Below are 21,009 nucleotides of genomic sequence, written 5' to 3'. Positions count from 1 at the left end.
CTTAGCTGGGTCTGTAACACTTTTATTTTTGTTTTTGTTTTTATTGACAGAGGATTTGCGTTTGCTCACCAGAGGGGTAGAGACAGGGAGATGAATAAAACACCCTCTGTGAGGGATGGTCGTGTCGCAGTCCCTTCTCCTCCATTTCTCTATCCTGTCGGGAGTTGTGCAAACATTTACATATATGTGGTATATTTTTCAAGCCCTCCAGGACTGTGATTCAAGTTGTAGTTGGCTATGTGAGTTCCAATTCCCTTTACCACTAGGCCATGTGGCCAACCTGGTAATACTTTTTTCATTCTCTCTCTTTTTATCCCTCTGTGCTTTACTTTTGATAGTTTCTATTGTATGTCTTCAAATTCACTGATCTCTTTTTCTGTAGTGACTAATCTGCTATCAATCATGTTTAGTATACTTAAAATTTTATATATTAATTTTTTTCATCTCAGAAAAGTTCCATTAAAAAATGTCTGGAAAAAAAATGTCTCTGAGACCAGCAGATGGCATAATGGTTATATCACTGGGTTCCCATGTAGTTGACCATGGTTCAAATCCCAGAGCCAGAGCCTTGAAGTTCATGCCAGGTGCATGTGCGTATGTGCCCCAAATCTCAAGGAGAATGGAGGAGAAGGGACTGCGGCATGACCATCCCCCTGGGGAATGTGATTTCTTGCTTTCTACCTGTATCTGGTGAGTGCACGCACGCTATAGCAAAAATCTCTCTTAAAAAAAAAAGGCTTCCAATTCTCTATCACATTTATGTTTGCTAATTCTGTTATCTTTGTCATATATGCATTTTTTTGTGCCTGGTGATTTTTTTAAGAATTATTTAATTTAATTTAATTTATTTATTTTAATGTGAACATATAGGGACAGAGTGTGTGCGTGTGTGAGAGAGAGAGAGAGAGAGAATCAAGCCGCCAGGTCCAGGACTCGAACCATGGTCGAACATTGTGGGAGTCCACCACCCTTAACCACCACGCCACCTGTTGGCCCCACCTAGTGATTATTGATCGGATACTGGATGTTGTATTTTTGGTTTGGGGTGATGGATTTTTTTCTGTATTTCTTTGGGTAGTGTTGGATCTTATCCTGGCATGTACTTAAGTTCTTAGGACTCTGCCAGATTCTTTTGAAGCTTTTAAACAAAAGTAGCTAGGTAGATCCAGAGCAGCCTTTATTTTAGGCTAATTAAGCCTCACTGTCATGGCAGGCACCTTCTGAAGACATTGTTTTTCTGCTCTGGATGGTATGAATGCAGGTCATTTCAGCCCTGTGGGATCACTGGGGATTGATTGGCCTACTGCTTTTTTGCTGTTTCCTTGTTTGGCCAGAGTTACCTTCTTCTCTTGCATGAACAGATAAACATTCAGAGGTTTTAGGAGAACCTTTCACAAATCCCTGGAAATTTCCCTCCTTTTTGTGTACTTTGCCTACAAATTCTGTCTTTGCCTCCCTAATTCTAACCTCTGTCTCTTCTTGGCAAGACCACAGGGCCTTACCTGGATCCCCTTCTCTTCCCTGAGGACTGGAAACTAGTAAACTGAGGCAATAACAGAGTTTGTACTACTTATTTTTCTTTTCTTATAAATGATACTTCTGTGCTGCCTATTGTTGAACATCTGAAAATGATAGTTTCCAATAATTTTGTCAAGGTTTTCTTATTGTTTCATAGGAATGTCTCCCTTTTACTCTATCATGACCAGAAGTTGATATCTCAAAAAATGAGAATTTAAAATGTAGCTTAAAATTTTCAACTCTTGGCTTAGCATCCTTGCCAGGATATGTTTCTCGAGACTGTAAAGTAAATGATAAGAGGTTTATGAAAGGGACCAGCAGGTGGTGTGGTGGTTAAGGTACTGAATACTCCACATGGCTGATCATGGTTCGAGTCCCAGACCTGGTGGCTTGCTTTCCTATTTTCCCTCTCTCTCTCTCTGTGGGTCTTTCTCTCTGGTCAAATTAAAATAAATGAATGAGTAAATGAAATTAAATAAATAATTCTTTTTTTTTTTTTTTGAGAGTTTTTTTGCTATAGGGCGCGTGTGCTCACCAGAAAGACAGACAGAGACAGAGAGACAGAAAGCGAGAAATCACTCCCCAGGGGGGATGGCCATGCTGCAATCCCTTCTCCTCCATTCTCCTCGCAGGATCTTGGGCACGCATCTGGCATGAGTTTAAGCCACCGTGTCCGGGACTTGAACCATGGTCGACTACATGGGAGTCCAGCGACATAGCCATTATGCTAACTGCTGGTCCCAAATAAATAATTCTTAAAAAAAAGTTTATGAAAAAAAATTCTAGACACCATTAACTGTAAGAATTATTAATGCCCATTTTCTGAGCACAAAGCAAGGTAATCACTGTAACCACTTCAGCTCCTTAAAAATCAGAATATTTTCCTTCTTTCAGAGTTGTATACAAGAAAATGTTTAGTGAAGTGCTAGAGGCCTTGCCCATTGTTTTGTATGGTAACTGTTGTTCTGCTCTATTTTAAAAAGTTATACCGAGTGAGGGGAATAGTTTTAATTGTAGTATGGCAAACTTTTTTGTGTTTTTCTTTTTTTTCGTTTTAGATTTTTATAATAAATTTATGGGGTGCCTTGAGGGCAGCTCAATTTGCATTGTAGGGGGCCCCCTCAGAAACTCCTGGGACAGACCACTCTGTTCTGCCTGGGAGCTCTATTGCCTGGAACCAGAATTGTTCATGAGATACTTCACATTATAAATAGAGACATCCTCGGGGCACCATATCAATGTACACCGGAGGGTCTTCTCATGCATGTTGAGGGGGAAACAGCAGTTTTGATATCCCCAAGATGAGAGAAAGTTTTTCTGGATGCTGAAAGAATACCTGAACACTTAGCTGAAAGATTAGTATTTTGAAAGGTCAATTACATAGTTTCAAACTATTTAAAAACGAAATTGTAATGATTTTTTTTTCTAGAATCACTTGCTTTAGTGCCAAAAAGGAGTACAAAACTAATAGTTTAAAGAAGAGATTATGTAAACATTTTGATAGATTTAGATAAAACTGCATACACACAAGAAAGGTCTTGTAGGCTGCTATTTATTTGCTAACCAATTTCTAAAATACTGACAACTAATAGACTGTTAAAGCATGATGACATACCTGTATTCAGATTTTCTGCGGCCTAGTCTGCCCCTTCTGACACACGGATGCGGACTCCACACCAACCTCTCAGCTGTGGATGTTTGTCCCCATCTGCTTGATTTGGAGGTTCACGAGGTACTTCATTTGCCTGTTTTGTTGTAGATGTTGATCTTTGGGATTTTGGCTTTACTGTCAAAATTGTCTTTGGGTTTTATGTTGGAATTTGGAGAGATTCAAAACAATTCAACTCCTACCATTGTGTTCTGAGAAGCTGACTTTCTCATTTTAAAAAGGATGATTTTATTTTATTTATTATTATTATTATATTTTAATTTGAACAGAGAGAGAGAGAGAGAGAGAGAGAGAGAGAGAGGGAGAGAGAGAGAGAGAGAGAGAAAGTAAAAAAGCAAGCTGTCAGGTTCAAGACGCAAACCCCAGTTGGCCATGTGGGAATCTAATGCCTTAACCAACGCCAACTACCAGCCTGAGAACTTAACTTAACACTTCTGTTTATTTATCTATTAAAATAAAGAGAAGTGAGGAGCCAGCAGGTAGCACAGTGGTTAAGGTGCTGTTTACCCACATGGCTGACTGTGGTTTGAGTCTCAGACCTGGCGATTTAAAAATCACACGAGGTGTGTATGTATGTGTGTGCCAAAATCCTAGGAGGAAAATGGAGGAGAAGGGATTATGGTGTGGCCATACCCACTGGGGGTGATTTTTCACTTTCCCTCTCTCTGGTGAGCACATGTACTCTATGGCAAAAACCTAAAAAAAAAAAAAAAAAATTGTAGAGGAATAGGCACATGAGTTAGTGCCTCCCTATCTTCTTTTCAGACCCAGAATGTCCATATTTAAGTTGTCATGTACTGTGATTATAGTCCCCTGAGTGTCCATCCATCCATCAATCTATCCACTTATCCTCATAAGAAACACTGACTCTACTATGTACTGACTTTCTTTTTCTAAGAAACTTATCAAATTTCCCTTGCTTTATTATTATTATTATTATTATTATTGCCATGGGGTATATGCATTCACTGGAGAAAGACCTAGAGAGAGAAGGTGACAAATAACCTCCCAGGGGCGTTGACCAAACCACGGTCCCTTCTTCTCCATTCTCCCATTGGGATTTTGGGTATGCCTACACACACGCCTGGCATGATTTTGAAGCTACTGGGTCCAGGACTTGAACTGTGATCAGTCATGTGGGAATCCAGCACCTTAACCACCATGCCACCTGCTGGTCCCTTTGCTATAGTTTAAAACTATAAAGAGCCATACTATAAATGTCATTTCATACATATATGATCACCTAAGCAAACTTGATACTTACTTGGAGGCGAAATGTGAGTGTATGGGAATATATTTATATCTATCTATCTATCTATCTATCTATCTATCTATCTATCTAACTATATCTGTGTATTTATTTTTTTGATAAATTATTCCACAATTTTGACATAGAGAATTTCTTGCCTGCTACCACAATTCTGAGCCATTGAGTGGAACACAGGACTTCAGGTTTCTTTAGGCTTTAATCTCAAAAGAAAGCTAAATGACCTTACCCTTTAGATAACAACTGGACTCTTCCTTTATTATTTAATTTTATTTATTATTATTATCATACAACTGGACTCTTTATGAACCTAGAAGAACTGAAAAGATCTAGACCAATGGCAGCTCACTGTGGGAAAGTGATATTTTAGTGTTACCACGTAGTCTTATGTAGGTAGCTGCCACTCTGCTCCGTGGTAGGACAGTCCAGCAAATGGGGTAGAAGACAGTTGTGCAGTATATGCGGCAATGCTTCATTCCCCCTAGGATCCTAGGTGCAACGAATATAGATCACCTACCTTTCACCACCTCTTTGAACTTATGTAGTTTGTGTAGTAAATGTTTATGGAATTTCTTCCGTGTGCCAGTCACTTTGTTAGGGACTTTCTATTTGAAGGTACATTTTTCTTTTTAAAGTTTTGCCCAGTTAGGAACTCAAACAATACTTTGAGACTCATAAAAAATACCTGGCCAAGTTGTATTTTTCCCTTCTCCTAGTTCTTTCTCTTCAGAGGCCATTACTTTCTATACTTTTTAGCTGTTTACTCTAATATTGGCTTCCATATATCTGAATAACAGGTTTAATTTCTATTTCTGGAACTGTCCATTTTAAATGTTATTTATTGTACTTTCTGCAGTAGAAGATTGTGGTTTAATTGTCTTATAATTCTGACTCTTTACCACAAATGTATTTCTTCCTTTCTCATCTTTCCAATAAAATTATATAATTAAAAAACTGTAAATCAAGTTTGTTTACATTATTATGACCATCTAACTATTGTGCATAGATAATAAATAATATTGGTTTATTGGAAAAGTCATGATTTTTTTTTGCATAAAAAACCAGAAAAATGTGTCATGACTTTTCCAATGACCCAATATATTATACTACATTTCTTTTCTGATATAACTTTTTTCTATGAAATTAAATATTCCTTTTTTTCCCCCTTACTTTTTCACATAAATATCCCCAATTCATCCCAATTTTCTAAAGAGAACTGAAATTCTAACACTTTGGGTAGCTGTCATATACATTGAGTGTTAGAGAAATCGCTTCTGGAGGCTTCTGTCCCCGTCTCCCCTCTGCCTGGGTGGCTCTTTAGGCAATTGCCACATAATTATTATCCCGAGATTGCTACTTAGATGTTTCCCACACCTTTATTTGTTTATTTAGCCAGAAGGTGCATATGCTCACCAGAGAGAGAAGAAGAGAGACGGAAAGAGAGCATCCCCCAGTGGGGCATGTCGTGCTATAACTACTTCTCCTCCATTTCTCCAGTGTTGAAATTTGGGCATATATGCCTGCACGCCAGGCGTGTTTTTTTAAGCTACTGGGCCAGGACTCAAACTGCTATTGACCGGGTGGGACCCGGTTCTTCTCTTAGCTACTAGGCCATGGGGTCAGCTCTATCTGTGCATTTGTCAATCTCGGTTATTTTGTTTTTCAGCTTTAGAATTTCCATTTGAGGCTTATTTATTTATTTATTTATTTAAGGTTTGTTTTTGCTCTAGTGTGTGTGCACTTGCCAGAGAGACACACACAGAGACAGAGAGGGAAAGTGAGAACTAACCGCCCCCTCCCACCCCCTCAGGGAGAACGGCATGCCCACACTCATGCCCAGTGTGTTTTTCATGCCAACTGGGTCTGGGACTATGATCACATCCAGTGCCTTAACCTCCTTGCCACCTGCTGACCCCGATGCTTTTTTTATATAGATGTCAGTTCTGATGAAATTTTCATCTAGCTGTTTCTTTTCTTGAAGATATTATTATAGCTATTTAAAATTCTGTATTGATAACAATAGTACCTGGACTACCTGTGAGTCTATTAGTATTACTATAGTATTACTATATTAGTATTATACTAATAGACTGCCTATAAGTCTATTTCTATTTTCGATTTTGATCTCTTTATTTTTAGTAATTTCTACCCCCAACACTACCAACACCAATATCTGATAATGTTTGATTTAATGGTGGACTTTGTTAATTAAAAATTAGAGAGATCCGGGACCAGCAGTTGGAGTCATGGCCATGTTACTGGACTCCCACGTAGTTGGCCACAGTTCGAATCCTGGACCCGGTGGCTTGAACTCATGTGTGCCCAAGATCCTGAGAGGAGAATAGAGGAGAAGGGATTGTGGTGTGGCCATCCCCCTGGAGGGAGATTTTTCACTTCCTGTCTCTCTGTCTCTCTGGCAAGCGCATGCACCCTAAAGCAAAAATCTCTCAAAAAAATAATTAGAGAAATCCTAGGTGATTTTCTCTTTTTTTAGAGAGAGTTTTCTTTTCTCTGGTAGACATTTTGAGGAAAGATAGAATACTTGATTCTTTTTTTTTTTTTTTTGTGGGGGGGGGGGTTTTGCTCTAGGGGGTTGGTGCTTCGTCGGAAAGAGAGAGAGACAGAGAGACAGAAAGTGAGAAATCACCCCCCAGGGGGGATGGCCACACAACAATCCCTTCTCCTCCATTCTCCTCTAGGGATCGCACACATGCCCGGCGTGAGTTTAAGCCACCAGGTCTGGGACTTGAACCGTGGTCAACTACATGGGAGTCCAGTGACATAGCCATTACACTAACTGCTGGTCCCACCTTGACCAATTTGCAGATAGTCTATTTCCATGCTGTTTTATTCCTAGGCTATTTTCTTTTGTAGATATTGGCTAAAAGTTAGGGGATGTTGACCAAGACCTCTTATCCTTGGTGAGGACAGCATTTTGACTACTTTTTCCTATTTTAAAGTTGTTTTCAGGGGACGTGAGAGAGTCGCATCTATAAACCTTAACAGACATTGATAGTGGGATGCTATATCCTTTCTCAGGAATAATGTTATTATTATGCATAGTTAGCCTTTTTATCTCTCTTTTTAAAATAATTATTTTATTTATTATTATTATTTGTTTAATTTAATCAGAGAAAGAAAGGGAAAGTAAGAAAGCAAACTTCCAGGTCCAGGACTCAAACTGTGGTCAGCTGTGTGGGAGTCCAGCACCTTAACCACCATGCCACCTGCTGGCCCTGCCTTTTTATCTCTTAAAGTGCAGACATAGTTTTGATGATTTCTTTCTGGAACAGAGACTTGTGTTTTTCTTTAGTCAATTACTAACCTGAAAATTTCCAATTTACCTCTAACCTAGAAGGCTTTGCTTCCAGACATCCCACTGTTTTGGGCAGGGCCAGTGTAAAGGATTTTTTGTGCTGATTGACAACTCTCCTGCTCTCAGAACGAAATAAAAGGAAGCGCTGTATCTCAGCACCCTGAGAAACATGCTTGTCTTTCTTTGGGTCCGGTCATTCCATTTCATGCTTAATAAGAAATCACATTAATTATTACTTCTATAGAGCTGGTTATTTCTGTCAGCAGTGAATTTGGTCTTCAATGTTTATCATCTTGACGCTGCAGTTAACTGAAGATGCTACTTCATTTTTAGTTTTTTTTGGGGGGGGAGGGGAATCAAGCGCCTTTAACCACCATGCCACCTGCCAGCCCTACCTTTAGTTTTTAACTTCAGGTTTCTACTTGGTTTCTGGGGTTTTATTTCTGTAGAACTAAAGAACGTGCAAATGCTTTGAGGAGAAAAGTTTGAAGACATGTCGGATCATCCTAGTCAGGGTTCTCACAGAAATAGAACCAAAAATATATACCTATATGCTTTTTCTGACTTTTCCACATAACCTAGGGGTAGGGAACACCTGGTATTAGTCCTGAAATCTGAAAGACTGAGAACCAGGAGATGTGATATTCAAGAGCAGGAGGTTATAAGTATTCTAGTCCATGAAGAGAGAGAGGAAAACAAATTCAACTTTCTTTTGCCTTTCATTCAGTTCCTCAATGCATCTTCTATATTCAGTCTTTTGAGCCAAATGCTAATGCCAGTCTCTTGTGGAAATATCCTCACAGACTTACCCAGAAGCAATGTGTTCTCACCTGACCGGACATCCCTTTACCAAGTGAAGTTGACATCAAACTAACCATCACGTGTGTTCACCATTCTCTGTCATCCTGTTTTCTTCAGGATATTGGATCTAAAGTCTAGGGAGTCCTTGAACTTGAATGGGGGCTCCCAAACTAGTGAGGCTGATGCTAACTCTGGGTGACCCTCTCTGTTCAGTGTCAATGCCCCACGATGCAAATGAACAAATGCCGTGAGGGAAAAAGCAGCAAGGAACATCAGGATCCCACTGATGCATTTTCCTTTTTTCTCTTTGATCTTGACTCTTAAGTTCTAGCTGCCTTAGTTATTTCCGACACCTAAACACATTTGTTTTATCCAGTGTTATAGTCTTTTAGGTAGAAAGCTTAGGTAGAAACATACGTAAGTGAGCACTCACTCTACTTGGTACTTTGTATGTGGTAGTTTTTTTTTCTCCCCACGTTTTTGGATTTGTTTATAATATACTAAATTTTTATGTTGATGCTGCTTGGAATTCTCACATTCATTACATAGGAAACTCAACAGACCTTTTCAGTTTGGGAATCCATGACTTTTAAGATTTGAATATTGTATGAGTTTTTTCTTTTTTTAATGATTTTTGTATCTTATTTTCTTTTCCCCTCAGGTCCTGATATTTAGATATTGGATCTCCTAGATGGATCCCTCCAGGAGGGATTTAACATTTAACATTTTCCTCTCCAATTTCTCTTTCTGCTTTTTTTTTTTTTTTTCCTTCTTTAACCAGTTTATTCAGAGAAGAATATTCCAGTCGTATATTCTGGGGATTTAAGTATGGCTGCCAGTATTCAGAAAGCCCAGTAAGGGATGGAGTTGGAGGAAAAGTTGTTCAGAATGTATCCTTCCACTTATTATTCTCTTTTAAACTGCATACCTCACTGATGCCTTCAGCTGGGTCTTCTGTCTCCAAATGAGGTAAGAGACAGGGACTCTAAAAATATAATTGGGGGAGCCAGTAGGTGGTATAGTGGTTAAAATATTTGACTCTTTTTTTTGGGGGGGGGCGGGAGGTTTTTGCTATAGGGCATGTGTGCTCACCAGAAAGACAGAGAGAGACAGAAAGCAAGAAATCTCCCCCAGGGGGAATGGCCACACTGCAATCCCTTTTCCTCTATTCTCCTCTCGGGATCATGGGCACGCACGCACACGCGCCCGGCGTGAGTTTTAAGCCACCGGGTCTGGGACGTGAACCGCGGTCGACTACATGGGAGTCCAGCAACATAGCCATTACACAACTGCTGGTCCCAAGGTACTTGACTCTTACATGACTGACCGTGGTTTGAGTCCTGGACCTGGTGGCTTGAAAATCATGCCAGGTGCATGTGCATGTGTGCCCAAAATCCTGGGAGGAGAATGGAGAAGGGGTTGTGGTGTGTCCATTCCCCCAGGCATTGATTTCTCACTTTCCCACTCATTGTCTCTCTGGTGAGTACATGCACCTTATGGAAAAAACTTTAGGAAAAATCTTTTTAGGGCATGGGCCCCACGATGGAATCACAGAATGGCTAAGCTTTAAGATGGAGACACAACAGTAGCAGCTCAGCTTTTATTGAACTGCTTGTTCACAAGGAGGCACTCACAGTGATTCCTAAGAGAGCTAGCTTGGCAGATAAAGCAAACAATTGAGATTTCTTTCCTGACCTACCCCAAGTCAGAACAGAGATAAGGGTCTTTATGGCTCAGAAAATCCTGAAAAGGCCTTTGGCAATAATTCATCATTAGAGTCTTCTGATGACAAATAGACTCACTCCAAGGGTATGGAAAATTCCATGAAAAGACAAAAGCGAGCAAGCCCCTCCAGAGAACATACCTGAATGAAGTGCCTCCTGACCAGGATAAAATCTCATCTTCTCAGTTCCTCCCTACTTGCTGGGAGCTTGCTTTTCTTCCTCCTAATAAACTCCTGCTTTACTATCCTCTACATTTGTCCCTGTCTCTAAATCTTCATATCTTCATGACAAGAACCAGTCTGGGTGTCAGGCCTTACCACTCTCCTACCTCTGTGTCACAAATATAGAACTTCTTAGGTTTAGGCACTCTCTGAGTAAACCTCAGTCTTCAGCATAGATGGAGGAGGGAGATTTGTCTATAATTTGTTTTCAGTCCTATTCTACACTTAGACTTCAGAGATACTTGGCACTGCCAGTTCATAAGACTCTCTAGATCTGGTGGAACAATTACGTTGTAGTTGTGCTATACACTGTAGTTGTTTATAATGAATTATAAATTTTTGAAAATCTATTATAATTTTAGTAATACACTTCTCATTGTAGCTTTGTGCAATGATATTTGTTTTTGTACTTGAAATGACTAAAACTAAACTTTGAGGGGCTGGCAGTTTGCATGGTGGTTAATGTGCTGGGTTCCCATGTGACCAACCATGATTCAAGTCCCAGACCTGGTGGTTTACTTTTTCTCTTCCCCCCTCTGGCTCTCATTTCTTTCTGATAAAATTGGAAAATAACAGTAATAATAAATAAAAAGTTAAAATAATTCTTTAAAAAAACAACTAAACTCTGGAAAAATTATTCTGTAATTGAGACCTTTCTAAAAGTCAACCTCATTTCCATTTTCTCTGACATTTTAAGACACTGCTCTTTGGGATCAGCAGGTGGTGTGGTGGCTAGGGTGCTGGACTCCCACATGACTGTCCACGGTTTGAGACTCAGACCTGGCGGCTTGTTTTCTCACTTTCTTTCTCTCTCTGTCTCTCTTTGGTCAAATTAAAAAAATAATAATAAATCAAATTAAATAAAAATAATCCTTCAAAAAAAAAAAAAAAGACACTGCTGTTTACCCATTGTCTTTCCAAATTTTAAAGTCATTTTGTTATGGCCTGTCTCCTATGTTCTTTTCCATTTTTGTTGTCCTTGCTGGGTTAAGCTTAATATTTCTATTTCTCTCTTTTTAAAATCTAGATTTTTTCAGGGGATGGAGCAGAGAACAGGTGTGTTCAATCCACCATACTTAAAAGGAAGTTTTAAGTGCTTTATATACATCACAACAAATTTCCACAGCAGGTATTAATACAGATAAAGAAAACGTGGAAATAACATTAAATGTCAGAGTTAGAACTAAATAAAACTCACTCTATTTGGCATCAAAACCCTCATGTTGAAATGAGATTTTTTAACTTTGAAATTTCTGTGCTTTACTTGTAAGTATGAGGAAATTATTTTTCAAAACCAAATTATTCATGAAATAAAGAATTTCTTTTTGAGAGAGATTTTTGCTATAGAATGCATGTGCTCAGCAGAGAAACAGAGAGACAAAGAGTCAGAAAGCAAGAAATCACCACCTGGGTGGAGGACCGTGTGCAATCTCTTCTCCTCCATTCTCCTCTTGGTATTTTGGGCATGCACACACACACACCTGAGGTGAGTTTAAGCTGCTGGGTCTGGGATTTGAACTGCAATGGACTACTTGGAAGTCCAGCAATGTGACCTTATGCCATTTGCTGGTCCCAAGATAAAGAATTTTTGCAGCATAATTTTACCTTCTCTATTTAGCAAGAAATTTTTATATGTTCATCACACCATAATAAATGATCGGTTTTTGAAAATCTATTATAATTTTACCAATATGTTTCTCATTGCAGCTTTTTGTTTTGTAGTTGAAATTACTAAAACTAAACTCTAGAGAAATTATTTTCTAATTGAGACCTTCATCAAAGTCAGGATTATTTTCCCCAATAGACTATATTCCTTTTCTCTTATAGAGAATAAAGTTCTTTGCTTAACCCTTGAGTTATTCCTTGCTAAAGCCTGAACATTTATAGAAAGTTTCTCAATCTGTTTCTTTTTTAGCTATTCCAGAATTCTCCTTGCTTCCTCTCAGCTTATCTTTGGTCTTGTTTCCAGAGACTTGGGTAAGATTTTTTCCCCACACACTCACCATGTGATTAACAATACTCTCCACAGGAAACTAATAAAATCTGTAAAAAACAAGTAAGAGTTGTCACCTACTTTCAGGCAAAATCTTTCTTTGTCTCCACTTTACTCCTCACTTTCAAGAGATGGGGTGGTTGGGGCCAGCAGGTGGCATGACAGTTAAAGTACTGGACTTTTACATGGTTGACCATGGCTCAAGTCCTGGATCCAGTGGCTTGAAAAATCACACCAGGTGCGTGTGCATACGTGCCCAAAATTCTGAGAGGAGAATGGAGAAGGGATTGTGGTGTGGCCATGCCTCCTGGGGCGTGATTCCTCACTTTCTCTCTTTTTCTGTCCCTCTCTGGCAGTCACATATAGCAAAAATCTATAGTGCCTCATAGCAAAAACCAAAAACATAAAATAAATAAATTAATAAAATAAAGAGGTGTGGTGGTCTATACCTGCTAAACATTTGGTGGAAAAAATTTCAGTTTTTACTGGTCAATGTTCTCCAGACAGATAGAACCAACAGGATAAATATATGTAAATGAAGGGATTTTTATAGAACAAAGCAGAGACGTCCCCTGAAAGACTGAGATGCAGAGAAGCAGTTCCAAGTCCTAGGCTGTAAGCCTGAGTGTCCTTGGGCAGCTTCTCTGTGAGTCTAAAGCCCAAAATGAAAGAACTTGGAGTCTGTATTTTAATTTTATAGTGTATGTGCTTTAGTGAAAGAACTGATGAAAGATGTCTGTATCTACATGGGATTTTGGGTGGTCAGCCATTACTTCCATTTGGGTGGCTTTTTAGGATAGTGATAGTTAGCATATTCCTTCTGATTTCCCACTGGCATACACAGACCAGAGGAAGATAAAAATGAAATAAATAAAAAGAAATAATTTGTAAGCAAAGTGGTGAAATCCTAGCTGATTAAATGGTTAATGAACAGATCCAGGCAGATTGAAGAATTTGCTTAAACAAGTTAAGAATGGAAATCTAGAAACCACAGAAGAATACATGTGTAGATCTATTATAAATCAGGGTGACCTCTTCTATAACAAGGGCAGTTTCCAACAGGCAACTCTGGGTAAAAAATTTAAAAACTGGTATTTAAGCCAAAAGGACAAAAATAAAAGCATAAGCAAGAATAGCTTCAGAGCAACTTTGTTTAAGGGCTTAAAGATAACAAAATAGTACCAAAGAAAAATAAATCCCTGAAGGGAAAAAAAAGGTACAAATTAATATTGCAAATGTTAGAAAAAAAGAATCACAAATTACTGATATAATTTCTCCCAATTGTAACAGAGATTTTTAATCATTTTGGGAAATTGATTCTCTCTGATGTAAACATTACTTTTCTCTTTAAAATACACAAATCCTGCAGAAATATAGCTTCTTAGTTCAAACTGGATTCATTCTACCTTGTCGCATATGTGTCTTCCTCATATCCTTTCATTTGGTCTATTAGGAAAAAAGTTCATACGACCCTCTGCTGCCATGCATGTTAAGACTTGCTGATATTTTAGCTCCGACTGGAGAGTGAGCCATCAGACACTGAATGGAACATTCCAAAATTGAGGACATAGACCAACAGGTGGCATGGTGGTTAAGATGCTGGACTCCCACATGGCCGACTGTGGTTTGAGTCCTGGACCCAGTGGCTTGAAAATCACAGCAAGCACGTGTATATACATGTCCAAAATCCCCAGAGGAGAATGGAAGAGAAGGGATTGCCATGTGGATATCCCCCATGGGGGATTATTTCTCACTTTCCCTCTTACTGTCTCTCGTTGGTGATGTCACATGCCTTGTGGCAAAAGCCTTAAAAAAAAAAAGACCAAACAAAACAAAACAAAATTGAGGATAGAAGCTAGTAATTCAGATGATTAGAATAAGACATGGAGCAACAGGATAAAAGCAGATGGTTACCTCCCACGTAGCAGGGTCCAATAAATATTTGATGAAAGAATAAAGCAAGAGAGTATAATTATGAATGCAGGAAGAAATTGTCCTAGATTTGATGATTATATCTAAACAAATAATAAAAATAGCTGCCATGTAGCAAGTCCTTTTCACATGTTAGGCAGTGTTCTGGCATTTTTATATCTTTTAATTTATTTATCAATAGGTTTTTGCCATAGGGCATGTGCACTCACTGGAGAGACAGAGAGAGAAAGAGAGGGAACGTGAGAAATCTCTCCGCAGAGGATAGTCATGCAGCAGTGCCCTCTCCTCCATTCTTCTTGTGGGATTTTGGATACCCATGCTCATGCACTTGGCATGAGTTTCAAGCTATTGGGTCCAGAACTTGAACCATGGTGGACCATGTGGGAATGCGACACCTTAACCCCATGTCACCTACTGGCCACTCTTTATATCTTATTTAATTTGTAAAAAAAACCTTCTAATTTTACTATTTATTTATTTATATATTTTAAAGTGTTTTTTTAATTTTAATTTTTTTTTTCCACAGGACATGTACACTTGCCAGAGAAGAGAGAGACAGTGAGAGGGAAAGTGAGAAATCACCGCCCAGGTGGGGATGGCCATGCCACAGTCCTGTCTCCTCCATTCTCCTTCTGGGATTTTGGGCATGCACATACACATGCCTGGTGTGATTTTTAAGCTGCCAGGTCCAGGACTAGAACCGTGGTTGACCGTGTGGGAGTCCAGCACCTTAACTACTATGGGACCTGATGGCCCAAGAAAAACTTCTAAAATTCAAATATTTTCCTCAGTTTACCAATTAGGCAACCAAAGCTCAGAGATGTTAAGTGCCTAGCTAAGGTTTCTTGACCAGTAACCTGTGGAGCCAAGACTGCTGTTCAAGTGCATTGAATTGCAGAACCTGAGCTATAGGTAGTTGGCACTACCACTTTTCCCTGAACAAAGCAGGTGAGGCGAGAACGCCCTTCCTACTGCTTATAGGACAGTGTCTTAGGTATACCATACTCTGCCTGCCTAGTGGACATCTTTGTCTGGATGTCCATGTCTGTAGTCCAGGATTAAAGGGCCTAAAACTGACCTTACTGTCTTCTTTGCAAACTTGCTTTCTCTGCTGGGGCTTCTGTTTTTCACCTCCATTATAGTTCATGGCAGGATGATCTCTTCAGGAACCTGTGAACTATTTTGCTCAATGGCCTCCAGAGCCAGTTTACTTTCTATGTCCTGGGCTTTTACCTCTTCCATATCTGTGGAATATGAACCCTCTTTCTCTTCTTGCTGCTAAAGCCTTTGTCGGACTCTCATTTTCCATTCTTGTACTCCTTCAAGAAGCTTTCAGTTTGTTGCCCAGCGTCCCACCATTGCTATTTCCAGCTCAACCTCAGCAATGCAATCTCAGCAATAGAGTCACTGTCCCTGGTTCAAAGATTATTGCTCTGGGTTGTCCTTATAGCCTAGTGGCTAAAAGGGTGACACTCACATAGCTGACCATATTTCAAATCCCAGTACCAGTCGATTGGGAAAAAAATTACCACTCTTGATCTATTTTCAGTTTGCTGTAGTGATTTCTTTTACCATCACTATGTTGATAAATTACAAATTGATTTCTCTTTTTTTTGTGGGGGGGGGCGGAGAGGTTTTTTCTTATTGGGCGTGTGCGCTCACCAGAAAGACAGAGAGAGACATAGAGATAGAAAGCGAGAAATCACCCCCCAGGTGGGATGGCCACGCCACAATCCCTTCTCGTCCATTCTCATCCTGGGATCTTGGGCACGCACGTACATGCACCTGGCGTGAGTTTAAGCCATCAGGTCCGGGACTTGAACTGTGGTCAGCTACATGGGAGTCCAGTGACATAGCCATTACGCTAACTGCTGGTCCCAAATTGATTTCTCTTTAGAATTTTCACACTAATGGTTCCAACTTAGTAAACAATACTACCATTCACTCAATGCTTCCAACTTTCTAGTACATAATCAGTGATAAGTTCTGGCAATTGATAGCTCTCATTTCTGCTCATTTGTCTCCATCCTAACTGTCATTACTCTGGTCCAGTCTTAAACTTTGACCACAGACTGGGCCATGAGGCAACCATGACAGTATCTTCATCTAACTAGTTGTTCTATGCCCATAGCTTCCCACTTCCAATTCATTTTTTCCACAGATATTCTATTTTGTCAATGCTAAAGTGTGCTTTTTCTTTGTATTTAACCTTCTTGTAAGTCAAGATATTATCTTACAATGTATCTTATATCATAATTTAATTAAAATTTGTTGCTAATTGTTTATAAAAGAACAGTACATTTTATAATCAATGCTGTCTCCATGATGAAATACAATATTAGAAAAATCATCTTCCTGGATATACTACTACTGTGAGTAGCACCTTTGAAGATTTCTTGTCATCCTTAGGAGACAGTTCATCTTTACTGTGTCTACAAGGCCTTGTATACTCTGTCCTTTGCTTACCTCTGTAGAGTCATTTTGTGTTACTCTTCCTTCAGTTATCTATCCTTCAACCACATTCAACCTACAAACACTTGTTGAGTGACTGCTATGTGTTAGGCACTAGGAGAACGTGTCAGTGAACCAATGAAGCAGACATAGCTACTGCCATATGGGGCTGATTGTGTAGAAGAATCCCTCGTGACTTATCTTGAATTTGCCATGCTATTTTTAAACTCTGGACCCTTAGATATTGCTAGTTTCTTTCTCAGGAAGGGCTCTCCTCTTTGTCCCTCTACCCTGCTGACGCCTACTGCCCACTCATCTTTCAGCATTTATTTTGTGTGACACTACCCCTGGACATTCTGTTTAATACCCTCATGGCTCTTGCCCTTTTCCTGATACTTACTGCACTTGCTTTTCAGAATTTGTCTTCATCTGTGCACTGAAGGTCCATGAGGGCTGGAACTGTACCATCCAACTCACGGTGTTCTTCCCAGCCCTTATTCTAATACCAGAACCACACAAGGGCCTCTAAATATTTACTGAATGAAGAAGTAATGGGATTGGAAACATGAATTCCAAATTGAGCCACTCCGAAGTACTCTAATTTTTAAAATTTTTTGAATGCATTATTAAAACGAAACAAAACAACAACCGAAAGTGAACTGTCAACATATGAGGTTGCATGAGAAATTTTAGGTAGAGAAGTGAGAAGAAAATTTATCAGTTTCAAGCTGAGATGTACAGAAATTGATATTAAATATAATAAATATTTTTTTAAAAATTAGTGTCATAATACTCCCGCATCATGAATTTCATTACAAATCAGTGTCCTCACCACATTTGTGTAGTAGTTTTTGTGTCTTGAAAAATTAGAACACATTCTTCCTCTGCTTTTTTTCATTTTCTTTCAGGTTTTTGCCATAGTGTACGTACGCTCACCAGAGGGAGACAGAGACAGAGAAAGGGAAAATGAGAAATCACTCCCTAGGGGGTATGGCTACACCACAATGCCTTCTCCTCTTCTCATTTTGGGCAAGCACACATGTGCCTAGTGTGATTTTTCAAGCCGCAGGATCCAGGACTCTAACTGTGGTCGGCCATGTAGGAGTCAAGCACCTTAACCACTATGGTACCTGCTGGCCCCTCCCCTGCTGGCTTTAAAGGTTTGCTTCTCCTTAGTCTGCCCTTTGTATCGTGGATGGGCTGCCTTTGTGCTGTATGGCTTAGCTCAGTGGGTTATGCTTATGAAACAGTTTCAGATTTAGTTCTAAGTGGTAAGTTATCCTAGCACTCCACACATAGCCTGCTGTTTTGCAAACATGAGTCCAGTTATGTTCCCAGAAAGCAATTCAAAAGGAAGCTCAATTGTGTCACCTTTTAAAATAAAACGTGTTTATATCAGAGTTCAAAGCAATCTTTAACTGCTGTTTTTTCCTTGCCCTAGATATAAATTTTTCTTTAATTATATATACTCTAGTTCATTATACAATTGCATGTTTCTTGTAATTGCCTCTATATTTATATTAGCATAAACTTCCTCTGTGTTACAAGAGAAAAATTTGAGAAATAGTTAGGGAAAAAACCTTACCTTTAAATTATTCCACAATAAGTAGAGACAGAACTAAAACTTTAGGTTTTTTAGTCATTGAATTTTAGCTCTTTTATTTTTAGTAACATCTCCCCAAATCCTTGGATGAAAGGGCTATAAAACTTGAAGTATTATTACCACAATCTATAGCAACAAACTACCTCAATATAGGTATAATCAAAAGGAAAATTCTTAGAACCACATTCATATTCAAAGATCTTGTGATATAAGCCAACCCCTGTGGGGGTATTATTTTCAAACATAACAGGTTGACATTATATAATTACACACTGCTGGATATTGAAATATCTAAAAAGGAAAAAGTGCTTATAGTAGTACTCACGGCACCCTATTATGAGTATTCACATTTATCCACACATCTTTAGAGAATTATTTCTAGTTACATATTACAGACTTTAGCAAAGATTTAGTGATTTATTTTATATCAATATTAGGTTTTGACATTAATGTCTTAGCAAGCATAGAGAAGTGTGATCCTGAGACTCACTTTCATTCAATAAAGGCGCTCTGAGGTGAGCCTCTTCATTGTTCCATGTTCAGTTTGTTACATAGACATATCGTATATGTATATGTGTACAGATGCTCAAAATTCCATTCACGTATTCTTATCATTTGTACTTCCAATCTGCTTAAGTTTTCCCTTTATTGTTTTTTCCACATTTCATAATGACATTGCGCTTTTCTAAGATAAATCCCTCTCTTTCAGCTCCACTTTACCATTCACTTCTGCTTCATGCATCTTCTGTAGATATAATGGGGGGATTTGTCTGATTTTTCTGATTTCTTAGATTCCCTTTTCATTTACTTTCAATGCTACTTTCTTCCCATTTACTCTCCGGGTTATAGCCAAACTTATTTGTCAAAAACTTTATTTTTAACAAACCAAAGCATTCAAAGGTTAGGTTTCTAACATTTCTATTCTTTTTCCTTTATGGGAACTTTTTGGTCTATCTGATACAACATGGAATGTAGTCTCATAGGCATATAGGCCCCAAATGCCATCATTCTTGGAACCTTATCTGATCTTTTTCCCTAGTTGGTTGATTTGACCATCTGAAGTCTCATCTTCCTACTCTGTTATGTAGATATAATCTATTAGGTGCCCTTGGATTGCTTTCCTATCTATACTTCTTCTCTAAAATATGTTGCATATAATTATGGACTATATAATTTCATATTTAATATTCTTTTTATTTTTTTATTGCAAGAGTGCATGTATGCACCAGAGAGAGAGAAAGGACCCCCAAGTGGGGCATGGTCCCCTGTAATCCCTTTTTCCTTCATTTCTTCATCCTGTCAGGATTATGGGCATGCATGCACACATACCTGGTGTGTTTTTAAGGTCATTGGGATAGGATTTGAATCTTGGTTGCCCATGTGGAACCCAGCTTTCTATGCATAACACTTAACCGCTGGGCTGTGGACCCCACCCCATAGTTGATATTTTTAGCAATTGTTATTTTCTGAAGTGACTACCTGTGGAGAAGAGAGAAGAGACAGAGAGCTAGACTGAGAGACCGATAGGCAAATATAGTCATTCTTTTGGAAAATATTTAAAAAGTATGCAAAACATTCACTGTTAAGAGTAAATGCTAGTGGGACCAGCAGTTGGTGTAATGGCTATGTTGCTGGACTCCCACATAGTTGACTGTGGTTTGAATCCTGGACCCAGTGGCTTGAACTCATGCCGGGTGCATGTGCGTGTGTGCCCAAGATCTCGAGAGGAGAATGGAGGAGAAGGGATTGCGTGGTGTGGCCATCCTCCTGGAGGGGTGGTGGTGGTGGTGGTGATTTCTCACTTTCTGTCTCTCTGTCTCTCTGTCTTTCTGGTGAGTGCACGTGCCTTATAGCAAAAACCTCTCCAAAAAAAAAAAAAAAAGAAAGAAAAAGAAAAAGAGTAAATGCTAGTAAAACAATCTGGTAGCACAAACAGAAGTATAAAAAAATAAAGAAATGGATCCTTCTGTGGGTCATAAATGCAAGGATTGGGTTTCACTGTTGCATGAAATATGCCTCCCTTGAACCTTGTTAGAATATTGGCACAGTACTGGTCTGACCTGAAAAAAAATGTAGAACTTTTTCTTCACCCATCAACAAAAATCAACCAACCAAGCAACCAACCAAGCATAGAATGTCTGTCCCAAATAAGGAAGCTTAGATTTTAATTTTTTAAAATTGCCAGAGAGCATGTGTGCTTACCAAACAGAGACAGAGAGAGAGAGAGAGAGAGAGAAGGAGAGAGAGAGAGAGACTGAGAAAGCACCCTTTCCTCCTTTATGGGGCATGGCTATGCTGCAATCCCTTCTCCTCCATTTCTCCATCCTGTTGGGATTTTGGGCACATACACATAGGCATCTGGTGTGTTTTTTCACATCACTGGGGTGATTTAAGTGGGAGAATGATCAGTAAAGGTGAACTAACACTATGAAAGTTATGAGAGGGTCAAAGAAACTCAGGCTTTACTAGGCTAGCATTGGTCACTAACTGTCATCTTTCCTTAGCTCTCTCCTG

General features: G+C 39.1%; 1 non-coding gene across 1 annotated transcript; it reads left to right on the top strand.

The window, feature by feature from the left end:
- The first annotated feature begins 20,455 nt into the window (after positions 1–20,455).
- LOC114009250 (small nucleolar RNA U13) lies at positions 20,456–20,556 on the top strand. The gene has a single exon (XR_003550699.1). It is a non-coding gene; the product is annotated as a small nucleolar RNA U13 (small nucleolar RNA).
- The last annotated feature ends 453 nt before the right edge of the window (positions 20,557–21,009 follow it).

This window comes from Tupaia chinensis, unplaced genomic scaffold (genome assembly GCF_000334495.1).
Source record: "Tupaia chinensis unplaced genomic scaffold, TupChi_1.0 Scaffold000498_1, whole genome shotgun sequence".
In the NCBI taxonomy this organism is placed as follows: domain Eukaryota; kingdom Metazoa; phylum Chordata; class Mammalia; order Scandentia; family Tupaiidae; genus Tupaia; species Tupaia belangeri.
The sequence above is the reverse complement of the archived record's forward strand: the minus strand, read 5'-3'. Positions and strand labels throughout refer to the sequence as shown.